This window comes from Hordeum vulgare, chromosome 4H (assembly GCF_904849725.1).
Source record: "Hordeum vulgare subsp. vulgare chromosome 4H, MorexV3_pseudomolecules_assembly, whole genome shotgun sequence".
Taxonomy (NCBI): Eukaryota; Viridiplantae; Streptophyta; class Magnoliopsida; order Poales; family Poaceae; genus Hordeum; species Hordeum vulgare.
The window spans coordinates 340,956,966-340,976,036 of record NC_058521.1 but is presented as its reverse complement, the minus strand read 5'-3'; positions in this window follow the sequence as shown (position 1 = coordinate 340,976,036).

Sequence of the window (19,071 nt, the reverse complement as noted above, 5' to 3'; positions counted from 1 at the left end):
TGAGGCAATGGATCGTGCTTTTCGAGCTCTGACTGTGGAGCTGTATGCTAATCCACCGTCATTGTGTGACTAACTCCTTAGTCACATTGATCTCATGATGATGTTCTACCGAGTGGGCCCAGAGATACCTCTCCGTCACGCGGAGTGACAAATCCCGATCTCGATTCGTACCAACCCAACAGACACTTTCAGAGGTACCCGTAGTGCACCTTTATAGTCACCCAATTACGTTGTGAGGTTTATACACCCAAAGCACTCCTACGGTATCCGGGAGTTGCACAATCTCACGGTCGAAGGAGAAGACACTTGACATTAGAAAATCTTTAGCATACGAACAACACGATCTAGTGCTATGCTTAGGATTGGGTCTTGTCCATCACATCATTCTCCCAACGATGTGATCCCGTTATCAATGACATCTAATGCCAATGACCAGGAAACCATGATCATCTATTGACTAACGAGCTAGCCAACTAGAGGCTTGCTAGGGACACATTGTGATCTATTTATTCACACATGTATTACTGTTTCCTGTTAATACAATTATAGCATGAACAATAGACGATTATCATGAACAAGGAAATATGATAATAACCATTTTATTATTGCCTCTAGGGCATATTGCCAACACCTATCACCTTTGGGACTACTTTCATAGCATAAGACAACTACCAATTCACGCACCGCCGTGCTCTAAAAGATATAAGTGAAGCACACAGAGCAAAATTATCTAGCTCAAAAGATATAAGTGAAGCACTATGAGCATTCTAGCAAAATCACGATGAGTGCATGTCTCTCTCTCTCTCAAAAAGGTGTGCATCAAGGATGATTGTGACACAACAAAAAGAAAAGACTTCTATGATACAGGACGCTCCAAGCAAAACACATATCATGTGGTGAATAAAAATATAGCTCCAAGTAATGTTACCGATGGATTGAAGACGAAAGAGGGGATGCCTTCCCGGGGAATCCCCAAGCTTAGGCTTTTTGGTGTCCTTGAATTTGGCTTGGGATGCCTTGGGCATCCCCAAGCTTGAGCTCTTTCCACTCCTTATCTCTTTGTCCATGAGAAAATCACCCAAAACTTGAAAACTTCACAAAACAAAACTTAAAACAGGAACTCGTGATAACATTAGCACAAGAAAACAAACTACCACCTCTTTTGGTACTGTAGCAAACTTGAATGATATCTATATTGGTGTTGGGCTACTGTATTCTCACTTTTTCATGGCTAGTACCCCCAATACTAACCATAGTTTCATCAAAACAAGCAACCAACTTAACAAAAACAGAATCTGTCAAAAACAGACCAGTCTGTAGCAATCTGTATACTTCGTATACTTCTGGTACCTCACAAATTCTGAAACATTACGAATGCCTGGGCAAAAGGCGTATCAATCAGCAGCAAAAATAATCAACTCAAAATCTCTTTCTGAATAAAAATGAAAAATCATCTCGTGAGCGAAAAGTTTCTGTCTTTTTCCAGCAGGATCAAACAACCATTACCAAGACTAGTCATAAAGGTTTTGCTTGGCTCAAACACAAAAAGGAACACAAAAAACACAATCACAACAGAATTATGATGGTGTGGACGCAACAAAACAGAAATTAAAAAGATAAATTCATTGGGTTGCCTCCCAACAATCGCTATTGTTTAACGCCCTTAGTTAGGCATTGATAAATCAATGATGCTCACACAAAAGACAAGAATTGAAGCACAACGAGAGCATCATAAAGCATGTGAAAATCACATCTAAGTATAACATACTTCCTATGCATAGGCGTTTTATAGGAGAACAAATTGGCAAGACAACCAATAGTTACCAAATGCAAGGAAGAAGAAAGAGACAATAGCAATCTCAACATAACAAGAGGTAATTTGGTAACATGAAAGTTTCTACCACAATATTTTCCTGTCTCATAGCAATTACATGTGGGATCATAATCAAATTCAACAATATAGCTATCACAAAGGATGTTATTTTCATGATCCACATGCATGCAAAGTTGACGCTCTTCAAAAATAGTGGGATTATCATCAACTAAAGTCATGACTTCTCCAAACCCACTTTCAATATTATTGCAATCATCATAATCATCATGAGGGTTAAACAAATTTTCAAGATGATAAGAAAAATCATCACCCCAATCACAATCATTGCAACCAGTAGTGGACAAAGCAAAACTAGCATCCCCAAGCTTAGGGTTTTGCATATTTTTAGCATGATTGTCATTAATAGAATTTATAATGAAATCATTGCAATCATGCTTTTCATTCAAGGAGCCCTCATGAATCACTTCATAAATTTCTTCATCACGATTTTCAGATTCACGCATTTCAAGCAAAAACTCCATAGAGAAAGTCAAGTGCACTCAACTCACTAGCAATTGGTTCCACATAAGTGGATCTCTTAAAGAGATTAGCAAGTGGGTGAGGATCCATATCAATAGATTTTCAGCAAGCGAAGATGCAAGCATATTGAAGGCACATAACACACAAGCAAAGGAAAGGCAAAGGAAAAAGGCAAACAAAGAAAAGGGCAAATATTTTTTGTAAATTTTTGTTTTTCAGAAGTGGGGGAGAGGAAAACGAGAGGCATAAAAGTAAATGAAAGGGAAGAGTTTGCGACACTTACCTGGATGAGTTCTTGACTTGATCCTCCCCGGCCACGGCGCCAGAAATTCTTCTGCTACGGCAACAAAAGTCCTTCCCTGGCAATGGTGCCAGAGATCCTTCTGTCGTCTCTTGAGCTTGCGTTGGTTTTTCCTTTGAAGAGGAAAGGGTGATGCAGCACAGGAGCAATAAGTATTTCCCTCAGTTTGAGAACCAAGGTATCAATCCAGTAGGAGAATCTCGTCAAGTCCAGAGTACCTGTGCAAACACAAAAGAGCTTGCACCCAACGCTTTAAAGGGGTTGTCAATCCCTTCAAGATTGTTTGCAAAGTGAGATCTGAAGGCGGAAAGTGCAACGCAGAAAAAAGAGTAAGGCTGAAAATATGGTGTGGAGTAGACCCGGGGGCCATAGTGTTCACTAGAGGCTTCTCTCAAAATAGCAAGTATTACGGTGGGTGAACAAATTACTGTCGAGCAATTGATAGAACCGCGCAAAGTCATGACGATATCTAAGGCAATGATCATACATATAGGCATCACGTCCGAGACAAGTAGACCGATACTTTCTGCATCTACTACTATTACTCCACACATCGACCGCTATCCAGCATGCATCTAGTGTATTTTGTTCATGACGAACAGAGTAACGCCTTAAGCAAGATGACATGATGTACAGGGATAATCTCAAACCAATGATGAAAACCCCATCTTTTTACCCTTGATGGCAACAACACGATGCGTGCCTCGCTACCCCTTCTATCACTGGGTGAGGTCACCACACGGTATGAACCCAAAACCAAGCACTTCTCCCATTGCAAGAATCATAAATCTATTTGGCCAAACAAAACCCACAACTCGAAGAGAATTACAAGGATATGAAATCATGCATAAGAGAGATCAGAAGAAACTCAAATAAGATTCATAGATAATCTGATCATAAATTCACAATTCATCGGATCTCGACAAACACACCGCAAAAGAAGATTACATCGGATAGATCTCCATGAAGATCATGGAGAACTTTGTATTGAAGATCCAAGAGAGAGAAGAAGCCATCTAGTTACGAGCTATGGACCCGTAGGTCTATGGTGAACTACTCACGCATCATCGGAGAGGTCATGGTGTTGATGAAGAAGCCCTCCGTATCCGAATCCCCCCTCCAGCAGGGCACCAGAACATGCCCCAGATGGGATCTTGCGGAGACAGAAGCTTGTGGCGGCGGAAAAGTACTTTCGATGATCTCCTGATATTTTCTAGGATTTTAGGAAATATATAGGCGCAAAACCTAGGGCAGAGGTGGCCCAGGGAGACCACAAGCCAGGGAGGCGCGGGCCCCCTGGCCGTGGCTAGGGGGCTTGTGGGGTCCCTGCAGGCCCCCTACCCAAATTCTCCGGCTTCCCGATCTTTTTCTGTTTCAGAAAAAAATCTTTTTGGCAGTTTCATTCCGTTTGGACTCTATTCAAAATCCTCCTGTGAAAGGGGTAAAAAACATGGAAAAAACAGGAACTTGCACTTGGCACTGAGTCAATAAGTTAGTCCCAAAAAATATATAAAAAGCATGCAAAATATCCAAAGTTTGACAAGATAATAGCATGAAACCATAAAAAATTGTAGATACGTTGGAGACGTATCACACAGCGACATTTGCACCAACACGACGCAACTCGTGGATCCGGTCAAGTGGCGCCCCGATCTGGAGCGACGTGTGGATCAGTTATCCACGACGGTCGTGGAGCTCCAGCAAGGGCGGCCTTCGGCCGCAGGTGAGGAGCATCTAGCGGGGGCACCAACGCCACCGCTTCCCACTCCAAGCGTGCCTCTGTGTGACCACATCGGCACCAACAAGGACACTGGGGGCGACGATGCCCTGGGCCAATGGGCCACGGCATCGACGTTCTGCATCGGGGTTTGGCACCGAAGTTCGCGTCGGTGTCCACCCTGACCAATGATCCGTTTGCTAATCTCTCTTCAGTTCCGATATCTTCCCCTTTCACGCATGCTAGCCAGTTGCTCGTGGGAATCGGGCAGGCGCATCCATCGATCGCCTTTCCCCAGTTTGCAGGCGAGAATCCACACATGTGGAAGTCTGTGTGCGAGTAGTACTTCCATATGTTTGCCATCCATGAGAAGTTCTGGGTTCCCATTGTTGGAAATGTGCCCTAGAGGCAATAATAAAATTCTTATTATTACTTTTCCAGTTCATGATAATTGTCTATTATTCATGCTATAAGTGTATTAACCTGAAACCGTAATACATGTGTGAATACATAGATCACAACGTGTCCCTAGCGAGCCTCTAGTTGGCTAACTCGTTGATCAATGGATGATCTTGGTTTCCTGATAATAGACATTGGATGTCATTGATAACGGGATCACATCATTAAGAGAATGATGTGATGGACAAGACCCAATCCTAAGCATAGCACTAGATCGCGTTGTTCGTATGCTAAAGCTTTTCTAATGGCAAGTATCTTTTCCTTAAACTGTGAGATTGTGCAACTCCCGGATACCGTAGGAGTGCTTTGGGTGTATCAAACGTCACAACGTAACTGGGTGACCATAAAGGTGCACTACGGGTATCTCTAAAAGTGTCTGTTGGGTTGGCACAAATCGAGACCGGGATTTGTCACTCCGTGTGAACAGGGAGGTATCTTTGGGCCCACTCGGTAGAACATCATCATAATGAGATCAGTGTGACTAAGGAGTTAGCCACGGGATGATGTGCTACGAAACGAGTAAAGAGACTTGCCGATAACGAGATTGAACAAGGTATGAGGATACCGACGATCAAATCTCGGGCAAGTATCATGCCGATAGACAAAGGGAACTACATACGGGGTTAAGTGAATCCTTGATATCGTGTTTCATCCGATGAGATCATTGTGGAACATGTGGGAACCAACATGGATATCCAGATCCCACTGTTAGTTATTGACCGGAGAGTGTCTCGGTCATGTTTGCATGCTCCGCGAACCCGTAGGGTCTACACACTTAAGGTTCGATGACGCTAGGGTTTTATGGGAATAGTGTACGAGGTTACCGAAGGTTGTTAGGAGTCCCGTATGAGATCTCGGACGTTACGAGGAGCTTTGGAATGGTCCAGAGGTGAAGACTTATATATAGGATGAGGGGTTTTGGACACCGTAAATGTTTCGGGCGTCACCGGTAACGTATCGGGACCTCCAGAAGGGTTCCGGGGGTCCACCAGGAGGGGAAACCAGCCCCAAAGGCTGACATGGGCCGAAAGGTGGAAGGGAACCAGCCTAGAGTGGGCTGGTGCGCCTCCCACCAAGGCCCAAGGTGCAGGTAGAGAGGGAAGGGGGGAACCCTAAAGAAGATGGGCCCAAGGCCCATGTGGGGTGCGCCACACCCCCTCCTCCCTTCCTGGCCGCCACCACCAGCCCTAGATGGGGCTGCCACATCCCTTGGGGGTGGGAACCCTAAGGGGGCACCCCTTCCCTCTCCCCCTATATATAGTGGAGGATTTTGGCCTTTGGAGCACATACAAAAATCGTTTCCTCCCTCTCCAGACAGCCCAGTTCTTCCTCCTCTTCCGCGCAGCTTGGAGAAGCTCCACCGGAAACCCTCGTAGCTCCACCGCCACTACACCGTCGCGCTGCCGGAGCTCTCCCTCAACCTCTCCCTCCTCCTTGCTGGATCAAGGTGTAGGAGACGTCGCCGGGCTATACGTGTGTTGAACGCGGCGGTGTCGTGGTTCGGCACGTAGATCGGAAACACACCATGATCTGAACCGCTGCGAGTACGACTCCATCGACCGTGTTCTAGTAACGCTTCCGCTTAGCGATCTTCAAAGGTATGAGGATGCTCTACCCCATTACACGTTGCTGGTTTCTCCATAGATAGATCCTTGTTTGTCGTAGGAAAAATTTGAAATTACTACGTTCCCCAATAGTCGCATCCGAGCCAAGGTTCTATGCGTAGATTCTATGCACGAGTAGAACACAAAAGTTGTGGGCGCTGAATATGTCAATGGCTTGCCGTTACTAGTCTTATCTTGATTCGGCGGCATCGTGGGATGAAGCGGCCCCGACTGACCTTACACGTATGCTTACATGAGACAGGTTCGACCGACTGACATGCACTTGTTGCATAAGTTGGATAGCGGGTGTCCGTCTCTCTCACTTTAGTCGGATCGGATTCAATGAAGAGGGTCCTTATGAAGGGTAAATAGCATTGGAATATCAATGTTGGGGCTATCACGTAGGTAAGAAGCGTTCTTGCTAGAAACCCAAATCAGCCACCTAAAACTTGCAACAACAATTAGAAGACGTCTAACTTTTTTTTGCAGGGCATGCCATGTGATGTGATATGGCCAAAAGAATGTGATGTTACATGTGTGATGTATGAGATTGATCATGTTCTTGTAATAGGATTCACGACTTGGATGTCGATGAATATTACGACCGGCGGGACCCATAGGAGTTGCCTTAATTTATTGTATGAGATGTAAACGCCATGTGATTACTTTACTTTATTGCTAAACGTTAGCTATAGTAGTAGAAGTAATAGATTGGCACGACAACTTCATGGAGACGCAATGATGGAGATCATGATGATGGAGATCACAGTGTAATGCCGGTGACATTGATGATCATGGTGCCCCGAAGATGGAGATCCAAGGAGCAAGATGATAATGGCTATATCATGTCACTATATGATTGCATGTGATGTTTATCATGTTTTACATCTTATTGCATAGGACGACGGTAGCAAAGATAAGATGATCCCTCATGAAAATTTCGAGAAAGTATTCCCCTAAGTGTGCACCGTTGCGAAGGATCGTTGTCTCGAAGCACCACGTGATGATCGGGTGTGATAGATTCTAACGTTCGCATACAACGGGTGTAAGCCAGTTTACACACGCATAACACTTAGGTTGACTCGACGAGCCTAGCATGTACAGACATGGCCTCGAATACGGGAGACCGAAAGGTCGAACATGAGTCGTATGGTTGATACGATCATCATGGAGATGCTCACGATTGATGACTAGTCCGTCTCACGTGACGATCGGACACGGGCTAGTCGACGTGGATCATGTTTCACTTGGATGACTAGATGGATGTCGATCTGAGTGGGAGTTCATTGAATAATTTCATTAGATGAACTTAATTATCATCAACATAGTCAAAAGGTCTTTGAAAATTATGCTTGTGCTATAGCTCTACGGTTTTTGATATGTTCCTAGAGAAAAACTTAGTTGAAAGATAGAAGTAGCAATTATGCGGACTGGGTCCGTTAACTGAGGATTGTCCTCATTGCTGCACAGAAATGCTTACGTCCTTAATGCACTTCTCGGTGTGCTGAATCCTAAGCGTGGTTTGTTTATGTTGCGAACATTTGACATACACGTTTTTGATAACTACATGATAGTTCAGTGCACAATTCTTAAACGGCTTAGAATTGAGGTGTTGAAGATGTTTTGAACGTCGCGGGACATACGAGCTGTTGCAAGAGATGAAATTGGTATTTCATGCTCGTGCCCTTGTTGAGAAGTATAAGACCTTTGACAAGATTCTTTGCCTCCAAATTAAGGGAGAAAAACTCAATCGTTGAGCATGTGCTGAGATTGTGTGAGTACTACAATCGCTTGAATCGAGTGGGAGTTGATCTTCTAGATGAGATATTGATAGTTCTCCAGAGTCACTGCCACCAAGCTGCTAGAGCTTCGTGATGAACTATAAAAATATTAGGGATGGATATGATGATCCTTGAGTTATTCACAATGTTTGACACCGCGAAAGTAGAAATCAAAAGGAGCATCATGTAACAGCCCAAATGCTTTCTTTCCTCTTTTGTAAGCTTTTCCAATTGTGGCAACCTTGTTGAACCTATGTTATGGAGGTGGTTATCATTTCATGTGCATCTCATGCATCATGCATATCATCTTGTTCTTGTGGTGGTGACTACCTTGGTGATGTGATTGCATGTGGCTTGTGTTTGAGAAGTGTGGTGTGGGTGCAACAAGGTCCTTCAAATTCTTAGTTGCACCATAGCCCAAATAACCCCCCCCCTCTTCTTTGTATTTTGAGGCAGAATTAAGTTACTGTTTTGGGGCATTAAAAAAGTTCATCTTCTTTGGAAATACTTTAAAATATTTGTGGGTGACAACACTCACTTATTGAAGTTATTTTCCTTTTTGTTTTAATTAAAAACAAGGGAATATTTAATAAAACAATTAATTTTACTTTTCTCTAAAATGCCTCCTCTATTTTTATAAATTGGAGCATCATTTTAGAGACTTATATGTATTTTCAGTTTTTATTCCTTTTTATTTTTTCCTTCCCTAGTTTTATTCCAAAGCTGGTTTGAATTACCTGTAAAAGAAAAACCAACATTTGTTTGAAAAAAAGGGGTGAGGGAGTTGGATGGGCTTCTGGCCCATTGCTTTCTCCCTGGCGCTAGAGCCCACGCTCCTTTCCTTCTTCCTCCTCATGCCGTTTTCCTCTCTGTTGCTTTCCATCAGAGAGATGTGAGAGAGCGAGCACTTACTGAGGCTCATGGACGCCGAGGCGCCGTCAAGCCATCCCGTCCGCGCCTATTTTGAGCCTTCCCCTCGGCATGCGTGCTAGGGTTCCCTCTCCTCCGCTGCCAGCCGCTCTTCCTCCTTCTTCCCCCTCTGCACGTAAGGGTTCAGAGAGAAATTCAGAGAGAGAGAGAGAGAGTTTCAGACAGCGGCGTCGTCGTCTCGTCGTCGCCCCTCCTTATCGCCGGTGCTTCTTCGGCGAGTCCAAGTACGCAGGAAGGATGCTGGATCCTCCCTTGATCCATTCCCTGCGCTAGGAGGGTGGTTCCCCTCCTCTGTCGACCCCTCCTCGCCATCTTCGTCAGGGACGGAGTAGAGCAGAGTCGTCGCCGTCGCCCCGCATCTTCTTCCTTCTTCCCGGCGTCAAGCGCGCCTCCGAGCAGTCCAAGGTGAGCACCGTCCCTCTCTCTTCTTTCCCACACGAGGAATCTTCCCTTCTGCGTGCCAAAGGACGCCGGATCGAGCTCCATTTGGGCCGGTGTAGAGGCCGTGTCGAGCCACCGCTACGGGCTCCCTCCCATGGAGTTAGGCACGGGAATGGAATCCCCTAGGGTTCCCGCATCCCCGTCGGTCCCTAGATGCAGCCTCTATTTCCGCATCATCGCCGGAGCTGAGATCCTCCTTCTCTGATCTGGAGGTAGAAGAAGGTGGTTTGCCGTGTGTTGTAGCTTAGCTGGTTCAGAACCCCTTCTGGTTCAAACCCCCCCTCCTAGCCCAATGGTTCCAGCGTCGCGCCCATACCATAGAGGTCGTGCGTTCGATTCCCGCCAGCGCCCCTTTCACTTCCATGTTTTTCCTACCTATTACGAGTAGCAGTGTGCGTAGCTTAGCTTGATAGCCACCCCTCTGTGGTCACTTGCGAGGCCGTAGTGGACTGGTGTGGTGTCATGTATGCAAGCAGGAGGACATGGTTCGATTCCCCCTGGCCTCTTATTTTTTTCCCTGTGCCTCTTTATTTTTTTCCTATGTGCAAACTGTGTGTATTGTGTGTGTGTGTAGTGTAGGTGTGTTGTGTGTGTGTGACAGTGGGTCCAGAGGACCCACATGTCATCCTGTGAGAGGGCCACTACCAGGTGGACCCCCCTCATATATATATATATATATATATATATATATATATATATATTACCTTGGGTTGTTTTGTTGTTTGTGGATGTAGTGATTTTCTCTAAGTGCTGCAACTTATGTTTTCATGCATTGTTTAGAGCTTTGTATTAAGTGGAGCTTTGATCTATTGATGTTGATTCCTTGGTAGATGGGATTGGGTGAACCCCTCTACAACACGGGACATATTTTTTGTTCATAGGTTTATGCATGTTTCTATTACACCTTATTTTTTCCCTGTGCCTCTTTATATTTTTCCTGTGTGCAAACTGTGTGTATTGTGTGTGTGTGTAGTGTAGGTGTGTTGTGTGTGTGTGACAGTGGGTCCAGAGGACCCACATGTCATCCTGTGAGAGGGCCACTACCAGGTGGACCCCCCTCATATATATATACATATATATACATATATATATATATATATATATATATATATATTACCTTGGGTTGTTTTGTTGTTTGTGGATGTAGTGATTTTCTCTAAGTGCCGCAACTTATGTTTTCATGCATTGTCTAGAGCTTTGTATTAAGTGGAGCTTTGATCTATTGATGTTGATTCCTTGGTAGATGGTAGTGGGTGAACCCCTCTCCAACATGGGACATATTTTTTGTTCATAGGTTTATGCATGTTTCTATTACACCTTGTCAAAGTGGGCACTTGACTGAAAATGACAGTTTTGAGAAAATCTGTGAATTTCAGTAAGTCTGGGAATCTGGGGTTATTTTCTTCGCATGTTGTGTTGTTCATATTTGCTCGTCTGTTGGGAATTAGCCCAAGCAACAAACTAATGTCTGTTGGCTAGTATGTTTGTATAGTTGCCTGTCAAATTTCATGCCCAGATACCTCATGTAGATATAATTTTGGAGGCTGCCAAAAATGCTTCAGAGCATAAGCATCTCGTGAAAATCTGTAATTTTCACAAAGTCCCAATCTGTGATATTTTGTCCAAGTTAGAGGCTGTATATCTGCCGACGTGTGATTCCTTTGCCTTAGCTTCTTGTTAGAGGTTGTAATGCAGTTGGATGGCTTCAGTTTCATGTCTTGTTTGAATTATTTAGAGGGTTGTAGCTGCTATAGATATTGTAGTCAACGTGCTATGGTGCTGTTAAAAACAGATTGGTGTCAAATTGGTTTTTGAGCTTGTGTGAGCTATGGTTGATGGTTTTGTGTGTTCTCAAACACCATCCCACTTGGATTTTGGTGCTTGCTCATTTGGCAATCTGGTTACACCAGTGAGTGCCCATATAATTGTGTTTGTGGCTGTTTTGAACCCGTAGGCCTTCGTAACTTGTTTTGTAGTTTCCGGTTGATCCGAGACTCCGCTCACGACGTTCTTTATAGGTTTTTGCATCGTTTTCTCGTGATGCATATGATTATGCCATGTTCATGCATGTCAAGATAACTTAACATGAGGTTCTGTCCAGAATATAAACAACTCAACTAATGCGTATGAAACTGTCTAGTATAGTGATGCATGCCCTCTTCATCACACGTGCATCATATTGGTTGTTGCATTATGTTTTGCTGGTGTTTACTTGCTGTTATCTTATCTTTGGGTAGCATTGGGAACGGAGAGCGAGTACATGGATTCTGGAGAGTTCGTGCAGGAAGAACAAGAGCAGTTCCAGTCTGAAGAAATCACAGGCATGAAGACCATGACCTTGACACCGTTTCTAGCTTTGTTATGCTTAGAATCACGTTTCATTCGTTACATGCCTGCTGCCTACCACATCATACATATGCCATCAAACTTTGCCATGAACCTCAAACACTTCCCTTTCCTAGCAAATATTGTTTGGCTAAGTAGGCTTGCTCAACCACTAATGGATAACATTGCTAGTTGCAGGTGTCAGCTGACCCATGTGATAACATGGGCAATTTGATATCATCATATTATCTGTTATTTAATTAATGCACCTATATACTTGGTAAACAACAGGAGGCCTAGCCTTTTGCCGGGTGATTTGTTCCGTTGTTGCCGCCTTAGTTTCGGCTGCCGGTGTTTTATTCCATAACTGAGCGCTCCTAACATGTTCGGTGTTGTTATGGGGACCCCCTTGATAAATTTTATAGTGTTAAGGCTTGTCTTGCAGGACCCAACTTTGGTTTTAATCTGTTAATAACTTAATAATAAAATGCATAGGGAATAGCTACCCCGAGGAGTTAATCAACAACCCGGGCCAGTGCTCCTCATGAGGAAACTTGAGGTTTGGTTCCCGTAGCTAGTTCCATCCATCGTGTCCTCAAACTGAGATACGCGGCTCTTATCGGGGTCGTCGACACGTCGGGCAGTCTTGCTGGATTAGTCTTACCTTAGCGATATATCTTGCGCATTGGGATTCCGGTGAAACTTTGGGTCTCCTCAAAGTTGAGGTTTTCCGCCAAGGAATCCGACGAGATCACGAGTTTCGTGATAGAGGATTACTATGCGGCCTGTGGTAATTTGTAATGGATTAGTTGGAGCACCCCTGCAGGGTTTAATCTTACGGAAATCCGTGCCTGCGGTTATGTGGCAAATATGGATATTTTGTTAACATCCGGTTCTAGACAACTTAAAATAATTCTAATAAAATTGCCAACTGAGTGCGTAACCATGACTATCTCTTTCAGATCTCCTTCTCTAATTGAGAACATGGTGGGGTTATGTTTGACGTAAGTAGGTGTTCATGATCACTTTGTGATCAATCTAGTCTTCGACCATCTTCCGTAGACCACCATATGTTTACTCTGATCATCGTAAGGTAGCCACCATATATGCTTAGGTTGCTGCAAAACCATACACTTAACCTTTGTCACCCATTAACTCGGCTAGATTCGGTACCAAGGTCATTCGATTGCTGAGTCCTCGTGGCTCACGGTTTACTACAAACACCCACAAGTACAGGTACGCCTGATGCAGGAGATCCCGATGATAGCCAGTTGAAGTGGGAGTTTGATGAGGACTCTGCCAGACTGTACGTGACTTATCTGGAGGACTAGAGGCTGTGGTCGTGATCGTGGGGCCAGCATGCGGGATATCATAGCTTTATCTGTTTTCATCTTGTTCGTAGCTGGACCATACCATGTTTTGAATAAGTGTGCATGTATGACTATATGACTATGTTCTTATCATATGGCAAGTGTATGCCCTACTTGTCACTCTTTCAGTTATGTAATGTTATGGTTATCTCGCTTGTGAAACGTGTAGATGCGCCCCTTTACCTTTTGAGGCCTCACCCCCAAATAAGGAAAGGGACACATCTTAGTCGTTACAAGTTGGTAATCAGAGCCTTACAACCATAGGAGCCTTTGTGTGATCGAACTTGGCCGAGTCGAGTTTAGCAAAAAACTATTTGAGTCTTAGTTATATTGGAGAGTAGGTTTCTTTTTTCTCCTCTTATATGCTCCGGTGAGGTTCACGACTTAGGATATCTTAATTCTACTCCTCTTCTCGCTCTAAATTTTTTTAGTATCACGCGGATATTTTTGGAATCTATATGATGTCGATGTAACGGAGTTCTGTCTTGGTGCCTCCTGTGTGACTTGATTTCTTTCGGGGAGTTGAGCTCCAGGGGATTCTTGAGCACATCGCTATCATTCAAATTTATTAGTATCTCAGGACGGAGGATGTTCATAATTGATTCAATATTAGTAGTGACGATAGGAGTCCGGCTTCCCCAGTACTGGTGCAAAGAGTTCCGGATGTATCGCCACACTTAGTATCCTTGTGATTACGAGGGTCTGTGATAGATGGAGTTCCGAGATTCTGGTTATGTGTTGACGAATGTGATACACTGGACGGGTTAGTATAGGATTTGAGTGATATAGTACTCCTTGTATCCATGGACCAGATTGCATGACCAGATATTTCGGAAGTTCATAGGTGGGATATCAGGTAGTGACTTATAGGGCAATCTTCCTACATATGCATGACGTGAGGTTGGGATTCGACATTAAGGGGGTTCATCTATTCACGGTGGTCTTCGAGCGGTTCTCGTTGTGTATTATGAGTCCTTGTAGCTTGCTACGACTCCGGGGTGCTTCGTATGTCGTGTGCACTGCCTTGCACAGGATGGCTACTGTAAGCTCGAGCCCGTGGGATCATATCCACGAAGATATCGAATGGTATCTCTGTCATACGTTTGTATCGAGCAATCCTATCTCATACTTGGTTTGCGAGTGGTCTTTAATCAGATGTTGTTGGCAGTCACTTTGAGGAAGCATTCTTGTTCAGATATTTCTGCCTACTGATTCAGCTTGACCTTGAATGTTTTTCTCTGGTCTAACGTGTTGTCCGTCTTCAGGATGGCTCCACCAACTCGCCAGAATCCGCGTCGCGAGGGTGCTGATGCTCCACCACCGCCTCCTCCGCCTCCTCCACCGCCGCCTCCTCCGCCTCGAGAGGCATGGCAAGGGGTGATGGCTGCAATAAATGCTAACACCCAGATGTTACTTCAGCTGTTGCAAGAGAGGAACAATCAGTAGCAGGGCAATTTCAACCATGTTGGTCATCAGTTTGCATCTCTGAATCAATTCCTGGCAAACCAGCCGAAGTCCTTTACGTCTTGTGACCAACCATTCGACGCTGAGGACTGGATTCGTGACATGAAAAAACACTTTGAGTGCAGCAATGTCCGACCAGAGGACTTCGTCAAGTTTGCAACGTTTCATCTCAAGGGGCAGGCAGCAGTATGGTGGCAGAAGTTGAAGGACTCGAGGGGAGGAAGAATGTTCAGTTGGGACGATTTCTGCAAAGATTTCCGGTCTCACTATATCCCGTCTAGCTTTGTGGCAGATATGCATGAGAAGTTCAGACGCTTGAAGCAAGGAGGATCTTCTGTGTACAAGTACAATGTTGAGTTCCACGAGCTAGCTCGATATGCTTTGCAGGACATTCCAGATCAGAAAAGCAAGATCTATCAGTTCAGAGGTGGTCTGAGGGAAGACTTGCAGTTGGCCCTTGCCTTGCATGATCCCGATGAGTTTGATAAGTTCTATAACTTGGCTCTCAGTGCTGAAGCAGCTTTGCTCAAAGTGGAGAATTCGAGGAAGCATTTCAGAGACTCTAGTTCGTGGCCCTTAACTCAGGTGGTCCAAAAGCAGCAGAAATATTGGGTGTCTCCTTCTCCTCGGCAGATTCAGCAGTTCAAGCAGTCAGGTGGTCGTGGTTCTTCCCACCCACCCAACCCAGCTTTCCAGTAGAGGTTTCAGCAGCAGAAGCAAGGGAATCCTCAAGTGCAATTCTGTCTGTTGTCAGATGTCACTTGTCACAAGTGTGGGCAGAAGGGTCACTACTCTAACAAGTGCACCTCTCAGGAGCGTCTTCCGCCCCTCCTCCAGTGAAGCCTCCAGGCAATGCTATGGTGAAGTTCAATCCCAGGTCTGCGAGAGTCAATATGGTGAATGCAGTAGAAGCAGAAAACTCCATAGATGTGATAATGGGCAATCTCTTGGTTAATCATATTCCTGCAAAGGTTTTATTTGACTTAGGTGCATCACATACTTTTATGTCATTTCCCTTTGCATCTGGCAATAATTTTGCGACCGAGTTTTTACCAGAGGTGTTGCAAGTTGTGTCTCCGGACAGTCGTCTTAGTTCCAATATGGTGGTCCAGGAGGTCTTTATCATGATGCGCGACTATTCCTTTTTGGCTTCTCCAATTATCCTTGGCAAATCTGATATTGATCTGATCCTTGGGATGGATTGGCTGGCTATGAATAAGGCGTATATTGATTGTCAAGCTAAAGAAGTGAAGCTAACCCATCCTTTGGAGGTCGTGATTCTATTCGCGGCGCGCGATGACACGATTCGTCAGTTTTCCTTGAATGAGAAGGGTGAGATCTCTCCAATTTCTCAAGTCCCAGTGGTCTGCGGGTATGAATAAGTCTTTCCGGAAGAGCTGCCGGGAATGCCTCCGCATTGGGAAGTCAACTTCGTAATTGAGCTTGAACCGGGTACTGAACTAGTATGCAAGCGGCCGTATAAACTGGGTCCAGAAGAGCTGAAAGAGCTGAAGAAGCAACTTGATGAGCAAGAGCGTCCGGGTCTGATCAAACCAAGCTCATCTCCTTGGGGTTGTGTAGTTCTTTTTGTCAAGAAGAAGGATGACACAGGCCGACTCTGTGTCGATTACCGTCCATTGAATAATAAGATGATCAAAAACAAGTATCAACTTCCCAACATCAATGAGTTGTTCGAGCAATTAAAAGGGGCTAACATCTTCTCGAAGCTTGATCTCAGAATGGGCTATCATCAGATTCACATTCGGGAAGAGGACATTCCCAAGACTGCCTTCAGGAAAAGCTTTTGCTCATATGAGTACACACTGATGTCTTTCAGTCTTACCAATGCTCCACCGAACTTCTGTCGGATGATGAATTATATCTTCTCCCCATTCAAGAATGAATTTGTCTTGTTGTACCTTGATGACATTCTGGTCTCTTCGGAAACTGAGGAAGAGCATGAAGAACATCTCCGGCTTGTGCTTGATAAGCTAAGAGAGCATAAGTTCTATGCTAAGTTTTCCAAATGTGAGTTCTGGCTGAAGGAAGTTGTGTACCTTGGGCACATCATCTCTGCCGAGGGCATCAAAGTTGATCCATCAAAGGTGCAAGCCATTGTTGGGTGGGAACCTCCTCAGTATGTGAAGCAGCTTCGAAGCTTTCTCGGGCTTGCGAGCTATTGCAGAAGATTCGTTGAGAACTTCTCTAAGATTGCTAAGCCTCTCTCAAGCCTTCTTCAGAACAACGTGAAGTTTGTCTAGTCTCCAGAGTGTCAGTTGGCCTTTGACACACTCAAATAGAAGCTCACTTCTATTCCAGTCTTGACTCCTCCTGATGATTCCAAGTCTTATCAAGTGTTCTGTGATGCCTCTCTTCAAGGTCTTGGTGCAGTTCTGATGCAAGAGAAGAAGGTGCTAGCTTATACCACGAGGCAGTTGATACCACGAGGCAGTTGAAGTCAAGTGAGAAGAATTACCACACTCATGATCTTAAGTTGGCGGCAGTGGTACATGCTCTGATAACTTGGAGACATCTCTTGTTGGGAAGATAGGTTGAGGTCTACACCGATCACAAGAGTCTCAAATGCATCTTCACCCAACCTAGTCTCAATCTTCGGCAAACTCGTTGGGTGGAAATGATCCAAGATTATGATCCAAGCGTTGACTACACTCCAGGCAAAGCTAATGTCATTGCAGATGCTTTGATCAGAAAGGCTTACTGCAACAGTCTCATTCTGAAGCCTCTCCAGCCTGATCTTTGTGAATCTTTCAGGAAGCTCAACCTTCAGTTAGTACCTCAGGGATTTTTGGCTAATCTCTAGATTTTTCCTACCTTGGAAGACCATGTCCGACAAGCTCAACTTCTTGATGCAATGGTGAAGAAAGTTAAGATTGGCTTGGCAAAGAGCATTCCCAAATATAAGTGCTTCCATGTTGATGACAGAGATACTTTGTTCTTCGAGGATCACCTTGTCGTTTCGAAAGGGGATCTCAGGAAGGTTATCATGGAAGAAGCCCATAATTCCCTTCTCTCGATACATCCAGGAAGTTACAAAATGTATCAGGATCTGAAGTAGACTTTCTGGCGGACTCGCATGAAGCGTGAAATTTCTCAGTTCGTGAACGAATGTGATGTTTGTCGCAGAGTGAAAGCAGAGCACCAACGACCAGCAGGTCTTTTGCACTCCTTGCCCATTCCCGAGTGGAAATTCGATCATGTTGAGATGGATTTCGTCACTGAGTTTCCGAAGTCCAAGAAAGGCAACGATGCCATCTTCATCGTCATCGACAAGTTGAGCAAAGTCGCTCATTTCCTTCCAATCAAGGAGTCTATCTCGGCAGCTTAGCTTGCAGAGTTGTATACGTCAAGGATAGTATCATTGCATGGTTTTCCAATGCTGATATCTTCGGATCACGAAAGCATCTTTACTTCCAAGTTCTGGGTACTAAGATTCGATTCAGTACAACTTTCCATCCTTAGACTAGTGGGCAAGTTGAGAGAGTCAATCAAGTCCTCGAGGATATGCTAAGAGCCTGTGTGATTTCGTTTGGCATGAAGTGGGAAGACTGCCTACCTTTTGCCGAGTTCTCATACAACAACAACTATCAGGCAAGCTCAGGCAAGGCTCCATTCAAGACTCTTTATGGCAGGAAGTGCCGTACTCAATTGGTCAGAGACTGGTGAGCGTCAGATTCTTGGGAATGACATGATTGCTGAAGCAGAAGAAATGTGCCGTGTCATTCGGGATAATCTCAAAGCAGCGCAGTCCCGTCAGAAGAGTTACTACGATAGCAAGCATCATGACATGACTTTTCAACTCGATGATTTCGTGTATCTCAAAGTGTCTCCCATGAAGGGCACTCAGCGCTTCGGCATCAAAGGAAAGCTTGCTCCTCGTTTTGTTGGGCCTTTCAGAATTGTTGGCAAGAGAGGCGATCTCGCATATCAGTTAGAGATCCCTTCCAACTTCTCAAATGTGCATGACGTGTTTCCTGTCTCTCAGCTCTGGAGATGCTTCAAGAATCCCGAGCGCACAGTTGATCTCCAGGATATCGACTTCTAGCCCGACCTATCCTACCATGAGCATCCAGTTGCAGTTCTTGAAGTGACTGAGCGCAAGACCCGCAATAAGTCAATCAAGTTTCTCAAAGTGCAATCCGACAAAGAGGCCACTTGGGAGCACGAGGATCACCTCCGTTCCGAATTTCCAGAGTTCTTCGAGTCCTAGATCTCGGGTCGAGATCCTCTTGTAGTGTGGGAGAGTTGTAACAGTCCAAATGCTTTCTTTCCTCTTTTGTAAGCTTTTCCAATTGTGGCAACCTTGTT